We start from the raw sequence: 25345 nt of genomic DNA on the forward strand, positions 1-25345 counted from the left end.
AAGTGGGTATTATCCTCATTCTGCTGGTGAAGTAAAAGAGGCACGGCGGCTCGTTTGTTGAGAGCCGCTCAGTGAGTGAAAACACTGAAGTCATAAGCGAGGCCGTCTGACCCCGAAGCCTGTGCTCTTTGCAGTCCACCATGGGGTCAGGAGCTTCTCCGGCTGGGAGGATTACAGACTCTGCGGCTGTTGGCTGCTGGAGGCCAAACTGTAGACCTCACTTTTGATGGACACACTCTCAAGGCAGACCATCCTGAACTTTCCCTGAGAACCATCTCGATCCAACTTGCTGCTACGGATAACTCTCTTGGGGGCAGATGGTTCCCTACCTATTGCGAACCCTTAAAAGACACTGGATGAATGCTCATTTTCTTAGGGTTTCCTACAGAAAGTGCTGCCCCAAAATACCTTGTCTTCCAAAGTAGCCATCACCTTTATTGATAGGTGTGGGAGATGGTGCTACACAGAGGTTGTTTTTTCCTTAATGCTTCTTTTCTTTCTATTTCTTGACTACATTTAGAGTGGTAGGAAACTGAATGAAAGTTTTAAAAGCTAACTAAATTAAAAAAAAAATCTCTAAACTTCCAAGTTACTGTTCAGAAATTGTTTTATTTTTCTTACTGCTTATCTAGGCATTATTTCACAGTATTTGTTTACTCAGTTCTAAGTATAATCACCTAACAGCTTCAACGTATAGTAAGCTCACTCTAACTCATCCACACAATGGGTGACCTTGGCAGGAGTTGCCTCTAAACACTACAAATATCTCTAAGGAAGACTAAAACAAGCCAGTTTGATAAAAATTTAAGAGGATTTTTTTTTAATTTATGTGGGTATTTAGTATAAAAATATTCATCTAAACTCCTCAGAATTGTTTTTCAAGAAAATTTCATCAGAAATCTGACGGTTGGCTTTGTAAATATCTCTTATCAAAATATTTCCCACAGGTATTGACAGAGTTCTGTCTTTTAAGTCCTTCAAACAGTCTCCTTTATTTTTTAATTTTTTTAAAATATTTTTTATTTGTTTATTTTGAGAGAGAGAGAGACAGAGTGAGAGAGAGCACGAGAGGGGAGGTCAGAGGAGAAGCAGACTCCCCATGGAGCTGGGAGCCCGATGTGGGACTCGATCCCAGGGCTCTGGGACCATGACCTGAGCCGAAGGCAGTTGCTTAACCAACTGAGCCACCCAGGCGCCCAAACAGTCTCCTTTATTCTTTGATTTACTGTAAGACCAGAAATTCATGAAGACTTAGCTATCTACCTTCTGATGTACTAGAAGGAAGGACACAGCCAAGTCTGGTCTGATTTGTTTTGTCTTCTTTGCATGACAAAAATAGCTTCTCTGGTTGCATTTCCTTCTAGGGTGTTCTTTAAAATTCTGCAAATTGGTTCTTGTGAAGAAGGCACACACATTTCCTTTGTTTGAGAAGGAAAACAAAAAACAAAAACCAGACAAACATGAGAGAGCCAAAGACAGGAGCAGGGAGGGGCATGGAGAAAGGCAGAGTCTCATGTTCACCTGAGGTGTGAGCTGGTGAAGAACAGGAAGTGGTGGCAATGGGAGCCCACTCTCTACACAAGAGTGCTAAGTTAGTTGGGAAAGACCAACTAGTGTGTTCAGCACAGTGATCATTAACTTTGAAAGAAAAGAGGGAAGTGTATGAGAAATAGAATCAGATGACCTATAGCATCTTCATAGAAGTTTGGACAAACACCTGTTAGACACATGCCTATGCAAGACCATAGGCTAGGTCTTTGGGGTGCTGGCATGGTTCTTTATCCTCCATGAGTTTACAGTTTAGGAATGAGGAAGGAGATGCTTACAGATGATGTTACCACACTGATATGAGTCACAGAAGTTAGCAAAGCACATTAACGGGTCTCAGAGAAACAGCACATAACCTCATGCATTGCAAGCAGAGGAACAAGAAAGCAACCAAATGTAGAGCCTGGAGAGAGAACATAAGTGTAAGAGATGCAAAATAGTTTGACCTCATAATGAAGAAGGTAGAGGAGGTAGGACTAAAGAATACCAGCCAGAGAAAGTTGAAATTTATCTAAACATTGTTCTTACTCCCCTCTGTCTAACAGTTAATCAAGGAACGTCAACCTATTTCCTGTGATCACCTTGGTCTTTGGAAGGTATAGATATGAGTACAAGAAACCGTTCTTGTCTACAGGTGCTCACACCATCTTTTGAAAGACCATGGACACAACCAGTTGCACATTTCTTCCAGGCTCTCTTCTAGGCTCTTTGCCTGCATTATCTCATGAAGACTCACGAGGTCATTATCATTGTCCCTTTCATTCAGATGAATAAACTGGGGTATAAAGTATGTAAGCCGTGAACCCAAGACCATGTAGTCATTAGGGGGATAGAGCTAAGATTTGAAGTAAAACCATATGGTTTTGGAAATCTCCCTTTTCATTCACTTACACATATCAGTCTTTATGTACATATATGACGATGTAGTCATACTTGTGGAGTTATGAGAAATATAGACTCAGATACTCATGTAAGCACATACCCACACATAAGGATAACATTCGACTGTTTTCTGTAAGGTTAAGCACAAACTAAGCATACAAGACACGACACACTATTTGGGATTTCCCACCTGACCTGACCTTTGCCCATCACAGACCATCTGCCTGTTGTAAGCCCATGGAGTTTTATTTACTCTTCCATACATAACACAAATCCTACTTACCCTCCTTGAGCCTTCTGAAACAAATTACTTAAGTCCTTTTTTCTCCCAAATGATTGTGTATGTGTCATTACTGTACTCTTTAGGTTATGTTTTCATTGTATTTTACTCCTGGCTTATCAACATTCAGAGGATGCATTTTTGCTTCTCTGTCCTCATCAGATAATATGGTCCCTGATACAGAACCAGTGCTCAGCACAAGCTGGTTGAGGGACAGGAGCTCCTCGGTGTTTCCTTACTGGGGGATGATGGCTGTGATGGCCCACACTCTCCAGCCATCCAAACAAACGTTCATTCCAAGCTCTGGTTTTGTTACTACACTTTTTAGGTCTTGAAATGCTGCCTCTTCTTTCCTCATTATTTTTATTTTTGTTTTTGTGTTGGTGGCTTTGTCTTTACCTTTAGTTCAATCCAAATCAATATTAAGTCCTATAAAATTTCAAAGATGTTGAAAGGGATAAGAAGAGCAGATGTCGATTCTAACCCCAAGAAGTTCATGATATAGGAGGGGGACCACTTGTTCAAACAGAGCGTGGTAACTGCCAGGGAAGTGGACAGAGGCCAGTGACATACTATCTGAGGGGATTAGAAAGAACTTTTCACAAGAGTTGACACTGAACAGCATGTTGAGGAAAGAGCTGTTAACCAGGTTCCCAAAGTTGTTAGGGCAATTTCCAAGTTCTCCAGGTCTCTATGTAGATCAGTCTCCCACACCTCAAACACACAGATTTTATAAAATATACTCAATGAATCCATATGGGCACAAAATGAATTTTTTGTTTTAATTTTTGAAGGAATTTTCGGGGCACCTGAATGGCTCAGTTGATTAAGTGTCCAGCTCTTGGTTTCGGCTAGGGTCATGATCTCAGGATCATGAGATCAAGCCCCATGTCCAGCTCTCCATGGGACCCCATCAAGCCCCATGAAACCTGCTCAATATTCTCTCTCCCTCTCTGCCCCTCCAACTACCCCCATGCTCTTGCACACACACATACTCTCTGTAAAAAAATGAGTATAAACTTTAAAATTTTTTTAAGGAATTTTATAGCTCAGCTCTTAAGATATTACTTATGGTTATCTATGCACTCCCAGGAATCATTATAGGTAATTAAACTATGGACGTAAGAAAAAATAGCATCTGAACCAATATAAACATAATGAACTTTTTAAAGATTAGGAATTATAAATATAGTAAACAGTAAAGTGGACATAATGCATATATTGCAAACATAGCATTTGTTTATTGCAATTTTGCTGGCTTTAATTTCAAATTTTGGATGCAACGGATTTTCAGTACTCAGTCACTTAGGTGAGCCCCTAGGCTTTGCAAATCCCCTCCTAGATTGCCTAACAGGTGCTCAGGCTATGCCTGGAGGCCGACGGGACTCTGCACAGCTCGAAGAAAACATGCAATGGAAAAGACATGCAAAATAGTCTTCTGCATGAGGAAACCGTGGAGGTTTTCATATTACTGTAAAATAAGTATAAAGTCCATTTCCCCAAACTCACAGATTGTCTCCATAATGATAATATCTGGCTAATAACAGACGTTTGCTTCTCTTGCTATAAATATATAAAATTTGGTTTCTGGATGGTTTCCTTTTCTTTCTTATTTACCTGCATTATCTTACACACTGTTTTTCTTTTAGAGATTCTAAGCATTCTGTGCCTCCAGCCAAATGCACAATGTATATACAATGTATATATTTACTTTGTCTCTTGACTCAGTAGCTGTGTCAAGCCTAGAAGTAGATCTCTTTGTCATGATGCTGTCGCTCCATGTCCCCACTCACCACCTGCTGCCGTGTCCTGCCCACTCCCTCTGACCTCATCTCCCGAAGCCCTGGCATTATATCTTTGACCCATCAGGAGACAAAGCTTAATGTTTTTATTTCTGGAAACCACGTTGCTTAGCTTGGGAAAGGCTTTCTGATTTCAGAACACCAGGAAAATGGTCCCTATAGGAAAAAACAACAACAACAACTATTTTCTAACATTCTGCTTTCGTTGCCTTAAATAATCTTCTGATCAGAAAATCCACCATAATCTGAGTGATATCAGTTTAAGACTCACTCCTTGACTTCTTAAAACATTTTTCAGAACACTGTTTCTTTCTGTGAAGCAAGCTGTGTTTAAATGTTATTACTCTAATAAAGAATATGGTTGTGTCTCACTATTTAAGAAGAGTCGCTTAAAATTAAGAGCATATTACGTATTTTGAGTGCATTAAAGTTTTGGATAGTAAAATGATATGCGCAGGATTCTGTTTAACTACTAACACGCTCCATGGCATCACGTGATGAGATGGTTTTTACTCAGATAGGCATGTTTTTGGTGATTGTGTGACAGCACATGACATTTAAAAAGTAGCCTGAATTTCATAATAAAAGAGAAAACAATGGTTGTGTGGACACAATGATCAACTACAGATTTATTATTATTATTTCCATGCTCTGTTTTCAAAGTGACGCAGTTACCAGTGCAGTATTGAGGTCTCTCTTTATAATAAGAATCCTATGTAAACAGTCATGATTGTTACAGAGGAATAATTCCAGAAAGGAGATGGATCGGATATCACTGTGATGTTGTCAGGCTTGTGACTTGAGGCAGTGCAGAGAAACTCTCTGTGAATGGAACATTTATCACGTGTGGGAGCATTCTTTGATCCTGTCATTCTGCCTTCTTTCTTCTTTTATGATTACACACATCTTCTCTCTCTCTGGCCCCTCTCAGCCATTCTCAGTGACCACTGCCATCGGAACAATGGGAAGCGCTGTGTGATGAAAACCATAGGGCTTATAGACACAAGGAACCCCAACTGCATCCTGGCCCGTTAAGGTCCTCCACATGTCAAGGAGACAGGAGGCTAAGCCATCTCTTCCCATGATGACAAAATACTCTGCCTTCATATTCAAGTCACTTTTTGATCTTACCAGCATATTTCAAGAACCGTATTCATATCTGAGGGCATAGACATAAAATCTAAAATATAAGTTTTACTTGTGTAGTGTTTTGCCGATATAATTGTATACCTAATGTTTGATATGTTGATTTGATATATTAATGACTTTAAACTTTCACAATTTAATATGGCTTGCAGAATGTCAAAAAAATAAGTATGGTTTCGAGTTTGATTTAAATTTTTAAAAATAACACTCTACCAAGGTCTTCATTGTACCAATCATCAGTCCCTCAGTCCTAGAAGAAACCAAAAAATGAAGATTTTTTTTTTTTTAAATGTGCGAGAGCTTAGTTAGAAAATTAGAAGTGCAACTACTTGGCTTATTAATCAATAATAATGTTGAAGAGGCAAGATGACTATAATTGTGCAATTAATGTAATTCGGCTCTTCAAGCACACTTGTGAAAGATCACTCACAGGCGGTGTACACACCCCAGGAGCCATGATTCCTGGCTTCGCCTTTGCAGAAGTGACTACGGACTCCTCGCCACACACTAGGATCTCCCCTGGGGCGAGTATCTATTCTCCTCTCCTTTATTTTCCAGAAATAAGAAAGGCATGTATTTTTAGATATCATATTGGGAAAAAAAAATCAGCATGCTGAGGCTGTGGCAATCAGATTAAAAACAGAAAAAAAATTAGCTATTTATTATCAGAATAAAAAAAGGGGGAGTTATTAGTGGTTGAGGTGTTGAGGAAAGGGGGTGGTTCAGTGGCTGTAATTATCGCCAAAACCATATAGACAAGGACAATATTATCTGCCTTAAACATAAAGACCTCTTTCCAAGGACCCTTTTATCCCATTTACTTCTGATTCAAACGTTCACTTTATGTCACTTGCTTTTACAAAAGCCTATGTTGGTTCTTGTTGTCACTGACTGAAAGAAACCTGAGAAAAACTCTCACTTTTGGGGACAAAAGAAGCTGAAAGGAGAGGACTGTTCAGCATCAGTTTGGGGCGAGATTTTGGAGTCGCAGGTGCGAGGGACCAGCGGGAGCCCCCGGCCCCTCCCCTAACCACACCCAGCATCTCAGCATAAGCCCCAGAGCCCGGAGCTGTGTCTGCAGGAGTCCGGGCCTGGTCTTGGTTTACATCCCAAGCTCTCAGAAAAGCCTAGAAGAGGTATTTTGGCAGAGGGGGTGGGGAGGGTGGGGGGGGTGCGGTCAGTCTGGGAATGCTCAAAAAGATTTCCATGTCAATTAATGCTAATTGTGTCTACTTTTTGTGCTATTTTGGCTTACAGAAAGTTTCATAGGAAAGTTCTGCTATTTTGGATAACAGGGGAACCCTGTGTCTGGTTACCTGTTTGTAAAAATCAGTAACATGCTCAAAACCAGTCCTCTGCTGACCTTTCTCCTACCAGATCACTGCGATGCTGAGGTGGAAACTTTTCTCAGTCTGACCCACACGGATTTCCAGGTGTTCTGTCCCCACCCCTTCTGGCCAGCAGCTGCACAAACCCCACATCACCCCCTCTTGAGCTCTGTGACTGGGCTTAGATGAAACACACAGTGCGGCAGGTCCCAATTCTATTCCCTATACACGCACCCGACACATTTTCAAGGTCCAGACCACATGCTTCCTGCGGCCTGAAATATTCACAGACAGCATTAAACAGAATATCGTGCTTCCCAGCCGATGCTGGCCGTGTCTCTGCACCACCGGAACACCTTATATCACGCGCTGTTTTGCAGCATCACTACTGATGTGTCTGTATTTTGCTGTTCTCCTCCGCGGCGGTTCCGGTACGTCATTCCCCACACGTGCCGCGCGTGTGGTGGCTGCTCAGAATATTCTTGTTGGGTGAACGTGTTCATACAAGTGATTATAAGAATCCTCCTATGTGAGGTTTTACATATATTGAACTATCCGAGTGCTCCCACCTTTTCTGACGTATTCCAAACAGGGTTCCTATAAACCTAGGACTGTAAAAGCAGGTCATGAAAACTTACCTAGAAGAAAATTTAGAAGGGTGGAGAACCTTACAGATTGCATCGTTCAATTTCATCTACACTTTCCGGAAGCAGGAATGAAAGCCCAGAGAGGAATGAAGGTCTTCTTAAGGCATGGAGGGATGGGAAATCCTTGTAACTTCACATAGTTACTCTCAGGGAAGATCCCAGTTCTGTTTTAAAAGAACTGGATAAGTTTGGATAAGTTGTTATACACCCACAGATCCTTAAAAACCAGTAGGAAAGAGAGGGGAGGAGCCACAGACAGGCCTGTGTCTGGGTGCCCCGTGCATTCAAGTGCAAATGACAACCTGGCCTTGTTTTCTGGTTCCTGTGCTATGGCCTCTCCCCCCACTCAGAGGTTGGTGGACCCACAGGCACCTCTGGGGCCAGTGTCACAGGACGATGGGCCATGCCGAGTCATTCCAGCTAATGCTCAGAGGAACTGCCCTGCACAGTGTCAGGGATCTGTCAGGACTCCTGACCTGCGTGGGCCTGCGGCCTATTTCCAGTAGACTTTGGGAATCTTTATAACTCCTGCCTGTAGATCAGACCTTCCGTACTGGTGATCCACTCACTCTGCACATCCCAACGCAGAGAGCTGGTGACCGTGCACAAGCGTCCTCAGAAGCCAGGCCACCAGCTGCTTAAGCACATGTTTGAACATGCGGTGACGACTACCAGCAGGGGCTTCAACTACTGGACTGGGACACTGGTGAGTGCAGAGCGTGGGAGAGGCTCAGAGGCCTAGTCCCGGGGGATGGGCTTGGGAGTCCGGGTGGAGGAGGAAGGGCAGGACACGTGCAAGACCCCGGGCCAAGGAGGTGGTGTCAGTGGACAGAGGAGTCCCTGAAAACAAACAGTTAGCTTTCGTGTTCACCAAGGGCCATCCTAAGCCTGACCTTAGTGACCGGCTTGTTCAGTTTAAACCAGGACACTGTACGTAGGTTCCTAATCTGCAGCTGCGCGCCTGTCAGTTCAGGGGCTTGAGACAGTGGAGGCTACAGATGCTGAGGCGGATGGCAGTGGAAGGCACCTGCCCAAACCTCCTGGTGGACCAGAGGCGAGCGTGGAGCAGCGGCAGCATCACTATGCCCGTGAGGACACGCCCATGTTGAACCTGCCCACTCCTGAAACTACAGGCGACACGCACTCAGTTCTCCATCCCCACGTGGGTGTTGCTTACCAGCCAGATTCCATTTTAGGTGCAGGCGTGAGATAGTAAACTCTCCGAGCGCCTGCTTGCCTTCAGTCGGTTAAGTTCTGACTCCCAGTTTCAGCTCAGGTCATGATCTCGGGGTCCTGGTATTAAGCCCCATGTGGGGCCCACACTCAGTGGGAGTCTACAGGAGATTCTCTGTCTCCCTCTGCCCCTCCCCCCCAATAAATAAATAAATCTATCTTTGAAAAATGGGGGAAAAATCTCTGAATGTCATGGACCCTTCATTTTAGTAGGAGAAAAAGCCAATAGATAACTCATAACTCATAATCAGATAAAATAGTTTGAATTTGAGAGCACGGCTGAGAGTGACTGGAGATCTGTCAGGTGCATGGGGAAGAGACAAACAATCCTGTGGGGTCAACACCAGCACCAGTGGCAGCTGTCTCCCACGAGCCATGGTCACGGATGCCACAGGTTTGCACACAGGTCTTGTTAATCACAGGCCTCCCCTTGCTTTGCTTTTGGAGAAGTTGAGAGTTAAGTGTGCGGCCCAAATCCCGGGTGCCCGTGAAGAACTTACAGTATGGTTTGCTGTACCAAGCTCATCACAACATTGTATATTTTTCATTTCAATGTCCTGTTTTTAATTCCATTTATTTAGAACATCTCCAATCCTGTAAAGTTCATTTGGAGATCATTTCATGCTCCGTATAAATTCATCATTGATATCAGACATGGCCAACTTTACAGACAATGCAGATGCACATTTAAAAGTGAAAATGGGCACTGATTTGTAGTTCAGGAAGTGCTTGTCATATTCAATTTCCTTAAAAAGTCTGCGCCTTTGTAACTCTCTTATATTTTGCTTCCTTAGCCAAAACTAAAATATGCCCTGGTTGTGCAAGCAGCGACTATGAAACCTCCAGGAGGTGGATCAAGGGCATATCTGGCTCAGCCCCACTCCCACTGGCAGAGCCCAGGGTTGCCGGATTCCCCATGGACCCCACGTGGAACCACTCTTTCTTCCCCTTGTAACCACCACACTCTGTTGTCATAAGCTCGTTGCATTGACACTGCTTTGTACCTCACGCTGACTATCTCCTCCAGCCCTCTGTGTTTGGAGACAAATCTACGCTGAGTTACCAACCCTGTCTTCTCAGGGGCACCTTCAAATTCCAAAAGTCTTGGTGGCTAAAATTAGCATTAGAAAAAATGTACCTGGGTAGGTCTGCTAGCCTTGCTAAAGAAATGGAAATGGAAGTGACCACTTCTTTACCATTAATGTCCATATGATAAGAAGCCAGAAGATAGTGCTTGAGAGGGATTTTGGCCACTTTTTAGACCAGCTGTAAAATTATGTCCAAGTGGGAACATTACCTACAGGTCATAGGGAAGAACACAGAGGTCGCTCCCCTTCCATGAGATAAGCCTCGAATGCCATAAATACAAAATATTTATAAGAAAGCATTATAGAGAGGTGCCTGGGTGGCTCAGTCCATTGGGCATCTGCCTTCTGCTCAGGTCAAGGTCCTGGGGTCCTGGGATCGAGCTCTACATTGGCTCCCTGTTCAGTGGGGAGTCTGCTTCTCCCTCTGCCTGCTGCTCCTCCTGCTTGTGCTCTCTCTCTCTCAAATGAATGAATGAAAATCTTTAAAAAAAGGAAGTATTATAGAGTCAAGTGTAGAAAAATCCACAGTATTGGAAGTCTTTATTATTTATATAAAAGTTACATAAATTTATAACTCATTTCAAAGAGGTTTATCCTTATTTTTTTCAACATGCAAATCAACATCATAAGAGGTGGACACGAATGGAATTTAAAAGTAACCCTGAACCCCCCAAATACAGCAGCCCTTATTTCACATTGACATTTGATTACATCAGACGGAGGCGTGGAGAGAATGAATGGCTCCCTTGAGGCTTATTTTGGCATGCTGACGTTTTTGATTTGAAGTAGTCATTGTAACACTAACTCATGGTGCAGAGAGATTGGCCCGTCCGACACGCAATTGTTTTCAAATTCTGATTTCGGAAGGACACGGATCGGAGGTAGCCCCCGGGACCCCGCTCTGGAAGCTCTTTAATGGACACTTCTGGGGACCAGGAAGAAAACTCTGAGGCGTTATGTGCAGGTAAGGGTGCTGCACATGGGGGATGAAGTGTGTCACTTACTGAGATGTTTGGAGAAAAGTGTCAGTCTGTGGGGAAGCAGGTAAGCAGGGTTAAGAGAAAGAGAGAAACCACCTTGGCAGGATGCGTGTTTGGTAAGAGGGAGAGTCAAGTGAGCCCTGCGCTGAAAGCAACGTCCCCCTTATTTCTCTAGCTGGGCTGTGTGTTCCGTCCAGGATTATAGTTCCTCAGTCTGGGACAGAATTCAAAACACAGAGACAGGAGAATAAGAGCAGTTTTTATTAAGAACAGGAGCAGGATGTACAGGGTTTAATTAAAGCCACTTAGAAAGCAGAGAGCTAACACAGACCCTGTCTGGTTTTTCAACGACTTTAACCTGCCAACTGTCTCCCTAACGTGTTATTAAGTTACATAATCGGTGCGTGTTCTCGCTGTAACACTGAGAGCTTTGCCGTGCAAACAGGAACGTGCACTGACTATGTGTGTGCACGTAAGTCTGCACGAACGCACAGCGCTCCGGGGGAGGGAGGCCTGATGGCTCCATGGAAATTATTCAACGTGGGGGCCGTCCCTCGTCCAAGGGCTAGGCTTTCTGTTCGCGTCCACCTCTGTGTTTTTTCATTCAAACATTCAGAATGTTCGTGTCCTCAGTCCTCGTGCTGCTGGGCTGGGCTGTGAGGGCACGTAATCACAGCCTGGCCACTTTGGCACGGAGCTCATGGTGGGACAAGGAGACACGTGCACGGAGCAAAACAGGTTGTCCCAAGAGATGTACTTGGGTCCTTTATGAACACAGAAGAGGAGGCCAATGTCTTAATCAGTTTGGGTTAGTGCAACAAAATATCCTAGACTAGGGCCTTAAAGAACAAACATTTATTTCTCACGGTTCTGAAGGCTGGAGGTCCAAGGTCAGGGCGTGAGCCCAGGCAGCGTCTGGGAGGGTCCCCTTCCTGGTTTGCCGATGGCCGTCTTCTGTGGTGTCCTCACGGGGAGATGGGATGAGGGAGCTCTCTGGGGTCTCTTCCGAGGGCACCAGTTTCATTCATGCATCCATGGCCTTCAGTTCATAACAGTTATCATGACAGAATTTCTGGGTGAGATAAACCTTATTTGGATGTTGAGAGAAGCAGCTTGCATAATAGAAACAGCCATGGTTTTAGAGTCAGAGACTTGAGTTTAAATCTACCTGTGAGTCATCTGACATTTGAGAAGAAAATTTCTCCAAACCTTCTGTTCACATCTGTGCAACGCAGCCGCACACACTCCCTAGCGGATGTGGGCCTTTGACGGCTTGAACGTGTGACAGAAGAGGCAGACGGCGCACGGTAAGTGCTCAGTAATGCGCCATGGAGCTAATACTGGTTATGATTCTAATAGGTAGAGGTTAACAGGTAGAGAGCATAGGGGAGGGAAAGAACGTTCTCAGCTGAGGTAACAAGCCATGCAAACCCTCAGATGAGGCCGGGAATGACCTCTGAGCTAAAGGGTCAAGATTCAGCTACGCCGCCTTCCACTCAAGCTTGGGGGCTGGGAGGAGGGCTCAGCCCTTATGAGGAAAGCAGGTGGGGATGATCTTGCCTTTTACACTGAAGGGAATGTACGTTGTTACAGGGACAATAAGAAACTTGAAGAAGAAAGTGGTGTGATCAGACTTACATGTGAGAAGGACACCGGGAGTTCCGTGTGGAGTGGTCAGGGTCGGTGAAGCCAGGGCTGGGGACGACAGCTGGCAGTCGTGGGAGAGTGGAAGGGCCGTCTGGGTCGGCATACCTGGCATAAATCAGAGAGCTGCATCATGAGCGGTATTGTGAGGTGGGCTGTGGAGTGTGGGAGAAAGACATCAGGAGGAACCCTTGTGTCCAATGCATCCCACTGCTGGAGCCGGTGCCTAAAGGGAAAGGAGATATCATGAATGAGGGGAGAAGATGACTCCATTTTGGACAGGTGGAGTTAGAGCTGCTGTCAGGTGTTCAGGTAGCAGGAACACGAGAGAGAGGTCTGATTATGCTCGGGGCCGCGTGGATGGGCTGTGAGCATGTGGCAATTGAGGTGTGGGGCGTGGCTGAGGCAGACCCATTGTGATGGTGCAGTAGGGACCTTTCGTAGGACCACAGTGGAACCACATGAAATTTATGTTGAAACGGCACATCACAGCAATCATCAGTTTGCAGTCACAAAACCGATTCAGGGTTACCACGGACGTTACCAGATAAGATCTGAAAGAAGCTTCAGATCATTTACCCTTTCTCATTTTGTGCCTAAAGCACTTGCTTACGAAGGACCCATAATTGCTGCATTACTACTTTCTGGCCTGGAAGATCACTTCTCACTAGTGGTATTAAACATATGACTATGTTTTAATGTTGGTGTTAACAAAGTCATATTTATTGTGGAAAAAATATGCTTTCAAACCATAAAAGTTGAATAATTGATATCCAAATCTCTTGACAAGGACAGAACTCAAGCCTGGTGTGTCTCATGGTAAACCCCACACCTGTTACACCTGTCCCGGTGGCTTTCACGTTGGTTTGCTAAGGCAAGACTTATAAACCAGAATCTGTAGTTATTTCCCGACACAATGTATAAATGTGTGTCTTTGTCTGGGCCATAAATTTGACTTTTTGGTATGAAGTAGCTTATAGGACAGTTCACAGATGACTCAAAGCTCTTGGGATATTTGGGGGATTGGTATTCTAGTCAGGGATTGGGTAGAAGAGGAGAAACCCAAGGAAATAATTAATGATGCCTGCCCATTGGTTCTGAAGCTTGGCCATGCAATGCTCTGGGCCCATGGCTTTAGAACACATCATTTTACACGATTTAATTTTCCTCAATGCACTCGTGTTATTTTTGAGAGCACTGGACAATAAACTGGCATAGACATTGAATCTATCACCAGTTATTGAAAGACTGATTCTGAAAAGTTCCCCGGGAACTGAGGGCTGCTGAGAATCAGAGGAAGGTGAAGGGATGTGCAGAAAAGCCACATAGACAGGAGGTCTATGCCTTTTTTTTTTTTTTAAGGTTTTATTTATTTGACAGAGAGAGATCACAAGTAGGCAGAGAGGCAGGCAGAGACAGAGGGGAAAGCAGACTCTCTGCTGAGCAGAGAGCCTGATGCAGGACTCGATCCCAGGACCCTGAGATCATAACCTGAGTCAAAGGCAGAGGCTTAACTCACTGAGACACCAGGAGCCCGAAGTCTATGCTTTTGAGCCCAGCTATTTTTAGTGGATTGATGAAACCATCTCCATTATAAGAGTTTCATTTTTCCAAGGGATGACATATTGTATTCTCAAGCTTAACAGGCTGGGTTGGCAATCTGGTTCTGATGTTAATTAATATAATAATTAAGAAGAAAACATTTCAACCATGTCAGCCTGTGTCTCATTTGAAAATCTAGAACCTGCAACAATGAATTTATTTCTAGTAGTAATTTCTCCCTCTAGAGAGCTTACGCCTTCTAGTTGTGTGCAAATTAAAAAGCTGTTACTGCCAAGAAGTTCACGCGCTATCCTTGATTAAAGATGTCCATTACTTTTATCAGTGGCTGGTTTATGTCTTCCCTTTCGTGCCTTCATGTGTTTAGAGATGAGTTTGCTGCGTGAGTAACAAGTTCCTTGCCCTGAAAGAGTCCATCACTTCTAGGGCTGGCGTGACTGGATACAGCTTGCCAGATGTTGAATGAGAATCCGACCAGAGAGGTTGTAGATACGGCAAGAGGAAAACAAGGCTGAAACTTAAGCCTTTTGGTTCATTCACCTATTTACTTCCCTGTGTCATGTACACATTGACACTTTAACATAGAAATAAATGGGGGAAATATGGGGATTCATCAGTTTTTCTTTCAAATATTTATGGGAATTCTGATTTGAATTTAAAAATAAAAATTAGTGGCAGACAAATAAATGCTGTATTAAATTTCCTTCCCGATATGAGTTACATATCCTTTAAAGCTGCTGGCCCTGGGAATCGCAGTGTCTGCTGAGAACAGGCTCCGCAGTGTGGTCACCTTCAGAGACGCCTTCGGACAAGCTCTACTACGGCTTTTCCAATGAGAAGCACTATTCCCCCCGTGGGTATGCAGCAATCTAGGGAGATATTTGGGATTGCCTCAAATGGAGGTAAAGGGGGTGCCCTGGCACCTAGTGAGCGGAGGCCAGGGACGCTGCTGAACACCCCATAGGGCAGCTCCCTCCCCAGGCTCCACCCCCACAGGGAATGGTCCACTCCAAGATGCCTGTGTGCCATCTGCATTACACCTTTGCAGGTACATTACTGCACAGAGTTAATGCCCTAGTCCTGTCCCTGTTAGAGTTTAAGCTTAGAGTGCGGGAACCTGGTAACAGGGATAGAAATATGCTCCGTCTTAATAGGGCCAGATTAAATAAAAACTTCCATCTGGCTTCCATGCTGAGGCCCATGGAAGCCTAAAGAATATATTTATTATGGCTTGTGCTGCATCTAGCAGGGGAGAGCTCCAACTGAGTATTTATTGAATTTGGCACAGGCACTAGTTTTTGTTGGATGTTTTCATATAATTTTATTAATTCAACTTTAACCATATTCCAATATTTTTGGTGGATATGGGACTTTAAAATTAGTGGGCCATCTGTTTTAGATGTTGCAGGGAATTTGCTGCCAAAAATTGGAAAGGTGCAAAATATAAGATGTGTCCATTGTCCCAGGAAAATAAATAAAATAATTAAAATATTGCATTTATTATTGTCCAAGTTAGTTTTTAAAATCTGAATTTTTAATTTTTTGCTAACAAGCCTTATGAGCATTGAAACCAGCACAAAGCACATTTTGATGTGTAGTTTCTACGGAGATGTCTGTATGTTCTCAAATGTGCAAATTCCTCGAGATCCAGAACACTCTTCATTTGATATGGATTTTAATAAATAACATGGAGTGCATCATGTATCTCTTAAGTTGACAAGACAACTATTAATATACAAGACATGTGCACATATGTTCACTGCAACTCACTTACACATGCCAGAGACGTCTTGTTTGAAATGTGCTGATTCGGCAAATGGACTTGAGGCATACCATAGTGTTCAAATACATGGCGTCTCATGCAGCTCCCTCGGGCTCAAGAATTCTGATAAAGGCAGGTGATCTGCTCAAGTCTTACTTCTGTAGGTGTTACCCTGAAGAGCCTTCTTAAATACAACCCTGGCCCCTCTCTATCTGCCTCACTCTGCTTTCTCTTTCATGCATTTGTTACTTCCAACAGTATATTCTATACATGTTCAATTATTTTCTGTAGTCTGTCTTCCCCATCATACATGTGTAAACTCCCTGAGAGTTCACGTTATGTTAAAAAAAAAATTATTTAGGTAATCTCTACACCCAATGTGGGGCTCGAACTCATGACCCTGAGATCAAGAGTCACATGCTCCTCCCCCAATCGAGCCAGCCAGGGGCCCCCGTGTTATGTCTTATTAGTTGCTGGATCACCAGAAACTAGAGAGTGTCTTGCACTAACAAAATGCTAAAAGATCTTAATTGAATAAATTTTAGGGTGAAGATTCACTATATATATATATATATATATATATATATATACATATATATGTGTATATATATATCTGCAATAACAATTATGTTTTAAGATATTGACCACTTGCTATGTGCCTGGCCTTATGTCAGTGACTCATGTACTATCTATCATGACCCACTGTAGCCACAAATTACAGACCGAAGAATTGACACTCCAGTTTAGTAGTACGTCCATCGAGAAGAGGCAAGAGAGAGGAGGTGACATTTGAATCTGGTACTTGGATCCTGGAGCCTGAGTCTCTAACCACCGATGCGATGAGATGGATCATCAGGTTAGAGCTCAGCTGTGTTTGTCAACATGCAGAGGTAGTAAAACTTTGCTCTTACAACAGTTGTGTAATGTGTGCTTCATGAAGAATTTGTGATATGACAATGATCATGTAGTAGGATTTTGTGTGTCCTTTCTCCACTTAAACACAACTGATTTAGCTCTGGCCACCAGTGAACTCTCCAATGGTGCATCTTCCAACGAGGTGCACAAACGCTGTGAACTGAGGGTATATGCATATATTTGACGTCAGAATCACTGACGTGCCTCTTTCTTTCTGTCCTTTCTGGCCTACTGAACTAGAGGCTTTGCCGGGTGGGGCCTGGGTCATTCTGATCCTACCTGTTCAAACACCAGGTAAGGAGGAATTCTGGAAACGCTATACCAGTTTTACTGAGACAGATCCAGCAAACATATGACTGTTTTATAATTCTATAATCAAATATATTGCACATTCCCTTCCAAACAGTTTTGGGTCAGTGATTAATTTTCCAGATGCAAACCTTTCTCTCTCCGCTAGGTCCTCTGTTGTATCATTCCTAGAAAGTCTGGGGAGGCCGTGAATACTGACCCCACCTGTGTGGATGCTAAGTTGAAGGCTGTCAGCGCTCCTGGCTTTTCGTGATCACGAGCAAGAGTCTGGGGCTAACAAAACATTTTAGAGACTAGTAAAGTGAATTAATTGTATTTCTTCATCCAGGTTCAACCACCCAAAGTTCTTTCTGAGGCTTGAGTATTTCTAGCATGTTGCAGAAGTGAAAAGATGGATCTTTAGGACTTGCTAGAACATTTTGACTTGCATGTCTAGAAAGGTTCATTTAATCCCTTATTAAGTCTTCTTTTAAATACCCACTAATTGACATGAAAATGTTACTTGCTGCCATCCCCAAATGAACGCATCGTCGCTTTTCAAATTTGGAAGACGATTGTTCCCTTGCAGTGTCTGGTTAGCTCAGTTTGATACAAAATTGCCAAGCCCTCCAGCTTCGATCTGCTTCTTCGTTCCCGTCAGTGGTCTTCAGAATGTGATTTATTATTCACAGTAAAATCAGACAAGGGCACGGAAGGAGCAGGCAGAACTGTGGATGAGATTGGGAAACAGCACAAGACACAGGCTATTCGAGTGTTACACACTCGCATGCTCAGAGTGAGCACAGGAAGACGGGAAGCCAGTGCTGGCCGGTGATGTTTACCGGCACGACTGAACGAAACCTTCCTGACTTCTTCACTAACGGATGTACCTTTGGCACTTCACGTGAAAGTATTTGAGACTTACTTGCCTCCGTTCACACAACTTGTATGTGTTTGGGGGAAAAAAAAAAAAAACTAAAAGAAAAAAAAACTTGAAATTTCATTGTGTATGTTTTTGTTTTTACTTTTTAATTTTATTTATTTATTTGACAAAACGAGAGCACAAGCAGGGGAAGGGGCAGAGGGAGAGAGAGAAGCAGGCTCCCCGCTGAGCAGAGAGCCCGATGCGGGGCTCCATCCCAGGACCCTGAGATCATGACCTGAGCTGAAGGCAGAGGCTTAACCCACTGAGCCACGCAGGCGCCCTTATGCGTGTGTTTTGTTTGTTTGTTTTTTGTTTTTGTTTTTATTTTAATCAACATATGAGTGCCCTTGTTTATCTGAAAAATAATGCTTTACTAGAACAAATATGTGTTGATAAAACTCCTTTTCCCTCTTGCCTTTCTGTTGGTGCAGTTCATGAAAGTTTCTGTTTTATTGTTTTTTGTCTTGATTTTTTAGTCAGTGTTCACCTTTATTTATTAATCAATTTTACTGAGCTGTGTCAAAAGAGTTGAAACACCATAGAGTGATTTAATGCACAGCTTTTTGGTTTGTTTGTTTTTGGTTTTGGCTAAAAATCCATCTGTTTACAAAACTATCTCCATTAGTAAAAGCAGAAGCAAAAAAAAATGAAGCTGTGAGTTTTCATCACTGTTCTCTAATTTGAAACTATTTTAAATGAATTTGTAATTATTAACTGCAGACCCAGTTGAATCTGACAAGGAAATGGTATGGGAATAACATTTTCAAAATTATCCAACTTTGTCTTTTACAGTGACAATAAACCTTGCTAACTTAACCTAGGAGAAACAATGATGTCGTTTTAGGAATAATCAACATTTTCTTGATGATACTTCAAGTAAAATTTGTGCCTATATCAGTGATTCTCAAAGTGGTGTCCACACGCCACCCTGCCCTCCAGGGGGACAATCCATGAGAAACTTATCTGTGAGGTAGGAATTATTTTCATAACGACACTAAAATGTAATTTGCCTGTTTCACTGGGCTGGCATTTGCTCTGGTGGGTAAAACTGCCGGTGTTTTAACTAGGATCAAACCGTACTTTATTGCTAGTCATTTTGTTCACTGCCACACCCCAGACAGAGAGAGAAAAAGCCCGTTGACTTGAGAATCTCCTTGAAGAAGCAGTAGACATTATTACTTTATTAAAATTTCAGACTGTGATATGTATTATCAATAGTCTATGTGACGATATAGTAAGTATGCTTTTAGCATTTCTGCTGCATGATGAAACACAATGTTTATCTCAAGAAAAATCACTCCTGTGACTGAATTTCCATCTGAACCAACCACTTTTTTTTTTTTTTCTCCTACAGGTTACAGTTTTAATTGGAAAGAATGATGGAAAAACAAATTCAGGGTTGAGCGTTTGACAAGTGAGTCTTGAAAATCAATAAAGTATGCTTACCTTATCAAGGAAAATAACTAGAATATTGGTTGCCTGTGATAAGCTTTGAGCTTTCAAAGAAACAGTAAGATATTTGGAGAACTTGCATCCATAATAATCAAAAATAATGTAAAGATCATTCAAAATTCAAGATAGATAAGTGGAAATTGCAAAGAGTTTCAGATTTCACTTTGCAACCAGGTAGCAAACCATCAGTTGTTGAGTTTGGGTAGAAGCTTAAAAAAGGAGTCCTCGATTATCTGAAAAGGTCATTAAAATACTCCTCTTTTTTCCCCTCCTTATTTGTCTGAGATCATGTTTTTTTCTATATGTTTAAAACAAAATTACATAAAAACCAAATGTAATGGAAAAACAGAAAAATCCACCTGTTTTCAATCAATCCAGGTACTAAAGTGATTTGGAAAAACATGATAACATATGTATTGAAGTTGGTAATGGTTTCTGGAAAAACTTGTCCTTTCATTAAAATAGCACAAGTATATCTCTTAATTTCCATGGCATGTAATAATCAGCTATGTTTAGCTACCTTCATGTTATTGTTGTGACACAAAAACTGATTTTTGGAATATCAGCCAACCAGAGAAGAGACAGACAGACACAGGGTCTGTGGGAGTCAGCTCGAGAAAAGAAACATGCATTTTGTTTTATTTATTAGAAATATTTTTTGGTCTTAACATTATTTGTGCATTTCCTCACAGATCTTGGGAAAATCACAGGCCCTGAATCTTGCCTGCCATAGAGAATCACTACTTTGTGGTCAAAATTTAGGTTTTTTGCCCAGGATGGGCATCACACTTTGCTAGGAAATTCTACATTGGTGACATTTCCATCTACGGCAATCGCAGAGGCTGCAAGCTGGTCAAAAGTTAGTGATTTCGCGAAGTGGGGCTGAACACACTTTGGGCTTCAACACAGGCCTCAACCCAGACTTTTATCACCTTCTCTTTTATCCCTGGGTTTTGGCTTGGAACAGGTCATCAGGAGATCTCATTCTCGAATTTTATGTTAATCTAAAAGATAGACTTTGAAGGTACAGATATTTACAAACAGCCAAACGTCTGTATCTTGAGGATACACATAGGCTGCTGATGGTGCCCAGTCTGGAGTCTGAGTGGACATTCCAAGAAAGTCCATGATCTCTCGGGAATGCACCTGTAGATCACAGGACTTGGCTTCAGTGACATTAAATGACACTGAAATGCCACCATGCTTAACCCTCTGACATCCCAGTTCCTCACTGGCAAACAAGGAAACCCCATCTGACTTGCTGGGGTTTTGTGGGGATTAACATAATTGACACTGCTCTAGGACCATGGTCTTCTCTCATTAAGGAGTAAAGGTTATCAGAGTAGGGTTTGGGACATTGCAATAGAACCTGGGAACCACTGTAACTCAAAGAGCTGAATTCCTTTTCCATCTATGAGGTATACTGGGTGAGTAAACGTCTTCGTTAGGAGGGAGGGATGATCTATGGCTCATGGCCTGAGGATGTGCTGTGTCAAGGACAATGTTTTGTGGAGTAATAGAACACCCGGAAGGAGGACCAGTGTCCTCCTACTGCCAACATGTGACCTCCAGCTCCTGAGAAGAGCCTGCTGCTAAGGACAGAATTGGGGGAGGAGGCAGTCAATGGGCAGCAGAAAGAGGCATGTAGTGGAGACTCTGGGACCCACATATCCTCTTCCCTACTCCCTTAAGGCCTGTGCGTGCCTGTGTTGGGGGTGGCTGGTGGGGGAGGGGAGGTTGTGCTGCATTGCTCTCCTGTAGTTAGGTGGAGCGACGGGGCAAGTTCCTGCAGCTGACCTGGGAGTGGAAAGGTGTGTGTCAGTTAAGGCAAAAGCTCCATGACAGGAACCAAGGAGGTCCCAGGTTTCATGTGGGAGCTACAGACCAGTGGCTCCTACCTGAGCCTGGGCTCCTGGGTGATTAGTTGGAGCCAAGGCATGTATGGTGCATGAAAAGTAAACTTACGAGCATCGGGCCACTAAAATTGGGGCGGGGTCATTTGTTACAGCCGCATAAGCTAAGTTAACCTAATACATTTCAATGATTTGGGACAAGGGACCAACGGGTCACCAAGCTGGATAAGTTGAACGCATGAAGAGTCTGAAGCAGAATAGTGATGCCTTTAGTGACGCACACACGTCGACATGACAGCAAAGCACTTCCTGAAACAGTATAAGACGGCAAGCGGGATTTTTAGAAGAGAACGTGTAGTTGATTAAACAAATGGAAAGCAAGTCGCCTCTGGGGTGATGCGTGATTTGAGAGAAATAATACTAGACTCCGACAGACCAAAGTGAATCCTGGCACGAGCACTCAGTCGCAGGAGCATGATGAGTTACTCCACATCCTCAGCCTCAGACCCTCCTTCAAGTGCAAGTGACACTTTGAAACTCTGGGGTCATTGTGAAGATTTCCAATGTACATGAACGTCCAGAAGATTACTGAGACTATGATGAGCACTTACATTGGTTAGTTTCTGTCTCGGTCACCCTTTCTTCAAACAGGTGACAAAAACCCGACCAAGAATTCTTCTGTAGTAATTCTTTTTTACCTTTTTTTTTTTTTTAACAGAATGTACAATTTTGAGAGAACATTTGATTTGGCACAAGCGCGGGGACAATAATCTTCACATGTAAAACTAAAAGCTTGCTGGGGCGCCTGGGTGGCTCAGTGGGTTAAGCCTCTGCCTTTGGCTCAGGTCATGATTCCAGGGTCCTGGGATCAAGCCCCACATTGGGCTCTCTGCTCGTCAGGGAGCCTGCTTCCTCCTCTCTCTGCCTGCCTCTCTGCCTATTTGTGATCTCTGTCTGTCAAATAAATAAATAAAATCTTAAAAACAAAACAAAACAAAGCAAAAAAAAAACCTAAAAGCTTGCTTCCCTCTGCAAAGGAGTTCTGACCAAATGTTTACTTCTTTCTAGAACACTTCCTCTGAAGCCACTCTTACCACTGCTAGTTACGCTGTGAGCTTATTTACAGAAGGTGGCCTTGAAATTTTGGTTCTAATTCTCCTCAGAGTACAATCTGTTGCTGTTTTTACATTTCCCATCATTTGAAAATTAAACATGTACTCTGATACTTTGCTTCCCTGCTTCTTCGTATTGTCTGAGTCAACAGCTCAAGTCCTACTCTAGGCTACTGTGATCAGAGGAAAACATGCTCTCAGCATCACTGGCCCCATCAGATAACAATGGATCAGGGGGAACCATGCCCCACTTGAATTAGGGAAATGTGGCCAGCTGGAGTCTAGCCCTTGGTGTGCATGACTTCACTTTGTGTGTGGGTTCTGCCACTCAGTGAGCTGGACAGAGAGAAGACAGTGAGGTCCTTTGAAACCCTGGGAGCTGGTAAGATGTCTGCTGTCTCCAGAAGGCCACCATAGCTCAAGAGTTCTTTCTTCCAGGAATTGTAATAATACTGATAATTGTAATAATAATGTAATAAGCATGACTCATGTACAATGCATGCTTGGCCCAGTAAGCCCATAAAAAACAGAATGGTCCTACTTTAATGTGAAGCTGTGTATTTCATGAGATGAATACATTTTGAGAGGCTTTTTACTGAGGACAACATATAACCTCAAGGCAAGAAGCTCAGAACTTGTTTGTGAGGAAAGTACGTATTTTTAAGTCAAATAATCCTGAGCTCAAATCAAACCTGTGACCCACTGTCTACCAAATGCATGAGGTATCTCTAACAGGGTCTAGAGAGACTGAGGAGGGATGCAAAGAAAGGACAGGAGAGGGGACAGCAGGTGGAACCTGGAAGTGTTAGAAGAAGATAAGGTTTGACTCTAAATCACTGCTGATGTAGGAAAGACCATTAGAGTTCGAAGTCAATGGCTAAGTCAAAGTTCTTGAGACATCTTTGATGTAAAACTGTGTTTTTCTTTTTATAAAGAATGGGGATAGGATCCGGATATCCTATAGGATGGGATAGAGATAGACTCCCAGCTGCACTGGGGTCATGAGGAGTGGCCAATTACATACTTTTGAATTTGGGAAGGTGTTTGGGAAAGCGTGAGTGTCTAAGGAATTTTGGAAGCAAGGTTTCCAGGACCTTGAGGGAGCTACCCATTGTTGGGAAAATGTCACTTATTACTGTCTCATAAACCCAGAGTCATGAGATCCTTCTTATGTATTCTGGTGGGTCATATGCTTGGGGGGTGATTGCCAATATGTAACTTGTGAGTGTAGTGATAAAGGAAGTTTCCAGAGGAATTTTCACAGTTCAAGTAGACTTACAAGGCCCTGGGGGTTGGGCTAAGATTGACTTTTGCCCTCAGCAAAATATTAACATCTAGGTAGTTGAGTTCCTAGAGGAATGTCACTCTGCCTGTTTCAAGGATGCATCAATGGACTGTAGGTAGTTAGAAAATCTCATAATTTTTCTTCTTCCTCTGTTTCCCACCTCAACTACTCAGGTTAGCATCCAATAACAAGAGAATGAGTCAGAAAGTGCCCCTATTCACTGAAGGTGTGTATGTGGAGTTCAGGAGAGAATGGGAACACGAGCGGGGGCAGGGGAAGAGCTAGAGTCTCATTTTCAGGTGTCTCTTGCTCTTCTGATTAAAGGTTTAGCTACTGCGATGTATCATCCATTACCTTCCATGTTTAAGCTGGAAACAACTTTTTATCTCTTTCAAATTTGGGAAGGGGTTTGGGAAAGCATAAGTGTCTCTAAAAGAGACAGCATTTTACCTCTTTCAATGATTATGAAATAAAACACTCTCAAAACTTAAAAGGGACTTCTTCAAGAGATAAAGCTTCCATTTTCTAAATATGTTTGTGATATTTAACTTTAGAAGGGGGTGGGCAGGGGAATGCCATTAACAGAGTGAGCTCTAACACTCAGGCACATCAAGGAAATGTCATGTTACCTGTGAGTATGTAGAATTGAGTAGTATAACACATAACTCACTGACAAAATTGCCTGAAACTTTTTCAGTTTCAGGTTTCTCCTAGAAACAAGAATAATCTTCCAGCCAAATTATCGAGCACTTACTGTAGATCGTATTTATAATTATTATAATAATAAAATGAACAGTTAAAGCTTACCTAAAGAGACATTATATGGCTACTGATTCATTAAAATCATACTTTAATATGAATTTTACATGGAAACAAATGGTAAAGCCATATCAAAGATGAACGGCTACACGATGGGTGAATGATTCTTGCAATAAGTCCTTGGAATCCAGAGGAGGAAGAGAGTGAAGCTTTCACAGGGTTTGGCTTGAGAGAGTAAAAATCTCTTGAATGTGTTTGTGGACGGAAGGGCATGAAAGAAGGAGAAAAGGAAGGACACGGTTCTGGAGAGTGAGCGCCGTGGGACTCCCATGACAGGCAGATCCTGAGCCGGAGCTGGGAAGCAGGTCATACTGGAATGTACAGAGGTGGTTGGAGTGGGCCTCAGTGATGCGGGAGGCACGGGAGCAATGACTCTGCACCCTCCAGGTGGGACAAGGAGTGACATCGTGGGTTTTGTGCAGGAGCCTGGAACAAAGGCAACTCGCCCATGGATGAAACGTGTGCCGTGGAAAACTGTGCATGAGGTGTCTGAGACTTTTCTGAGTGGCTCTAGTTAACGACTCCTCTGATTTAATATGAGCTGTTAAAAAGAATCACTGCTTTTCAACCAAATTATCATACCACTAAAAATGTTCGTCAGCCTGTCAGTGCTGTGCCTGCAACTTGAACCCTCTGATGATTTAACTTTCCTTCAATATTCCGTCTTCTCGTCATAAAAGTGTAGATAAATAACTCAAGTGCAAACAGAAATTCTTTTAACTCTTTTCAGGGAGCTGCTGTAAGGGTCCAGGGCCCCTGTGCCCCCCAACTCAGTAGAACAGCTTAGCTTGAGAAT

This window comes from Lontra canadensis, unplaced genomic scaffold (assembly GCF_010015895.1).
Source record: "Lontra canadensis isolate GAN:19392208 unplaced genomic scaffold, GSC_riverotter_1.0 scaffold32, whole genome shotgun sequence".
Taxonomy (NCBI): domain Eukaryota; kingdom Metazoa; phylum Chordata; class Mammalia; order Carnivora; family Mustelidae; genus Lontra; species Lontra canadensis.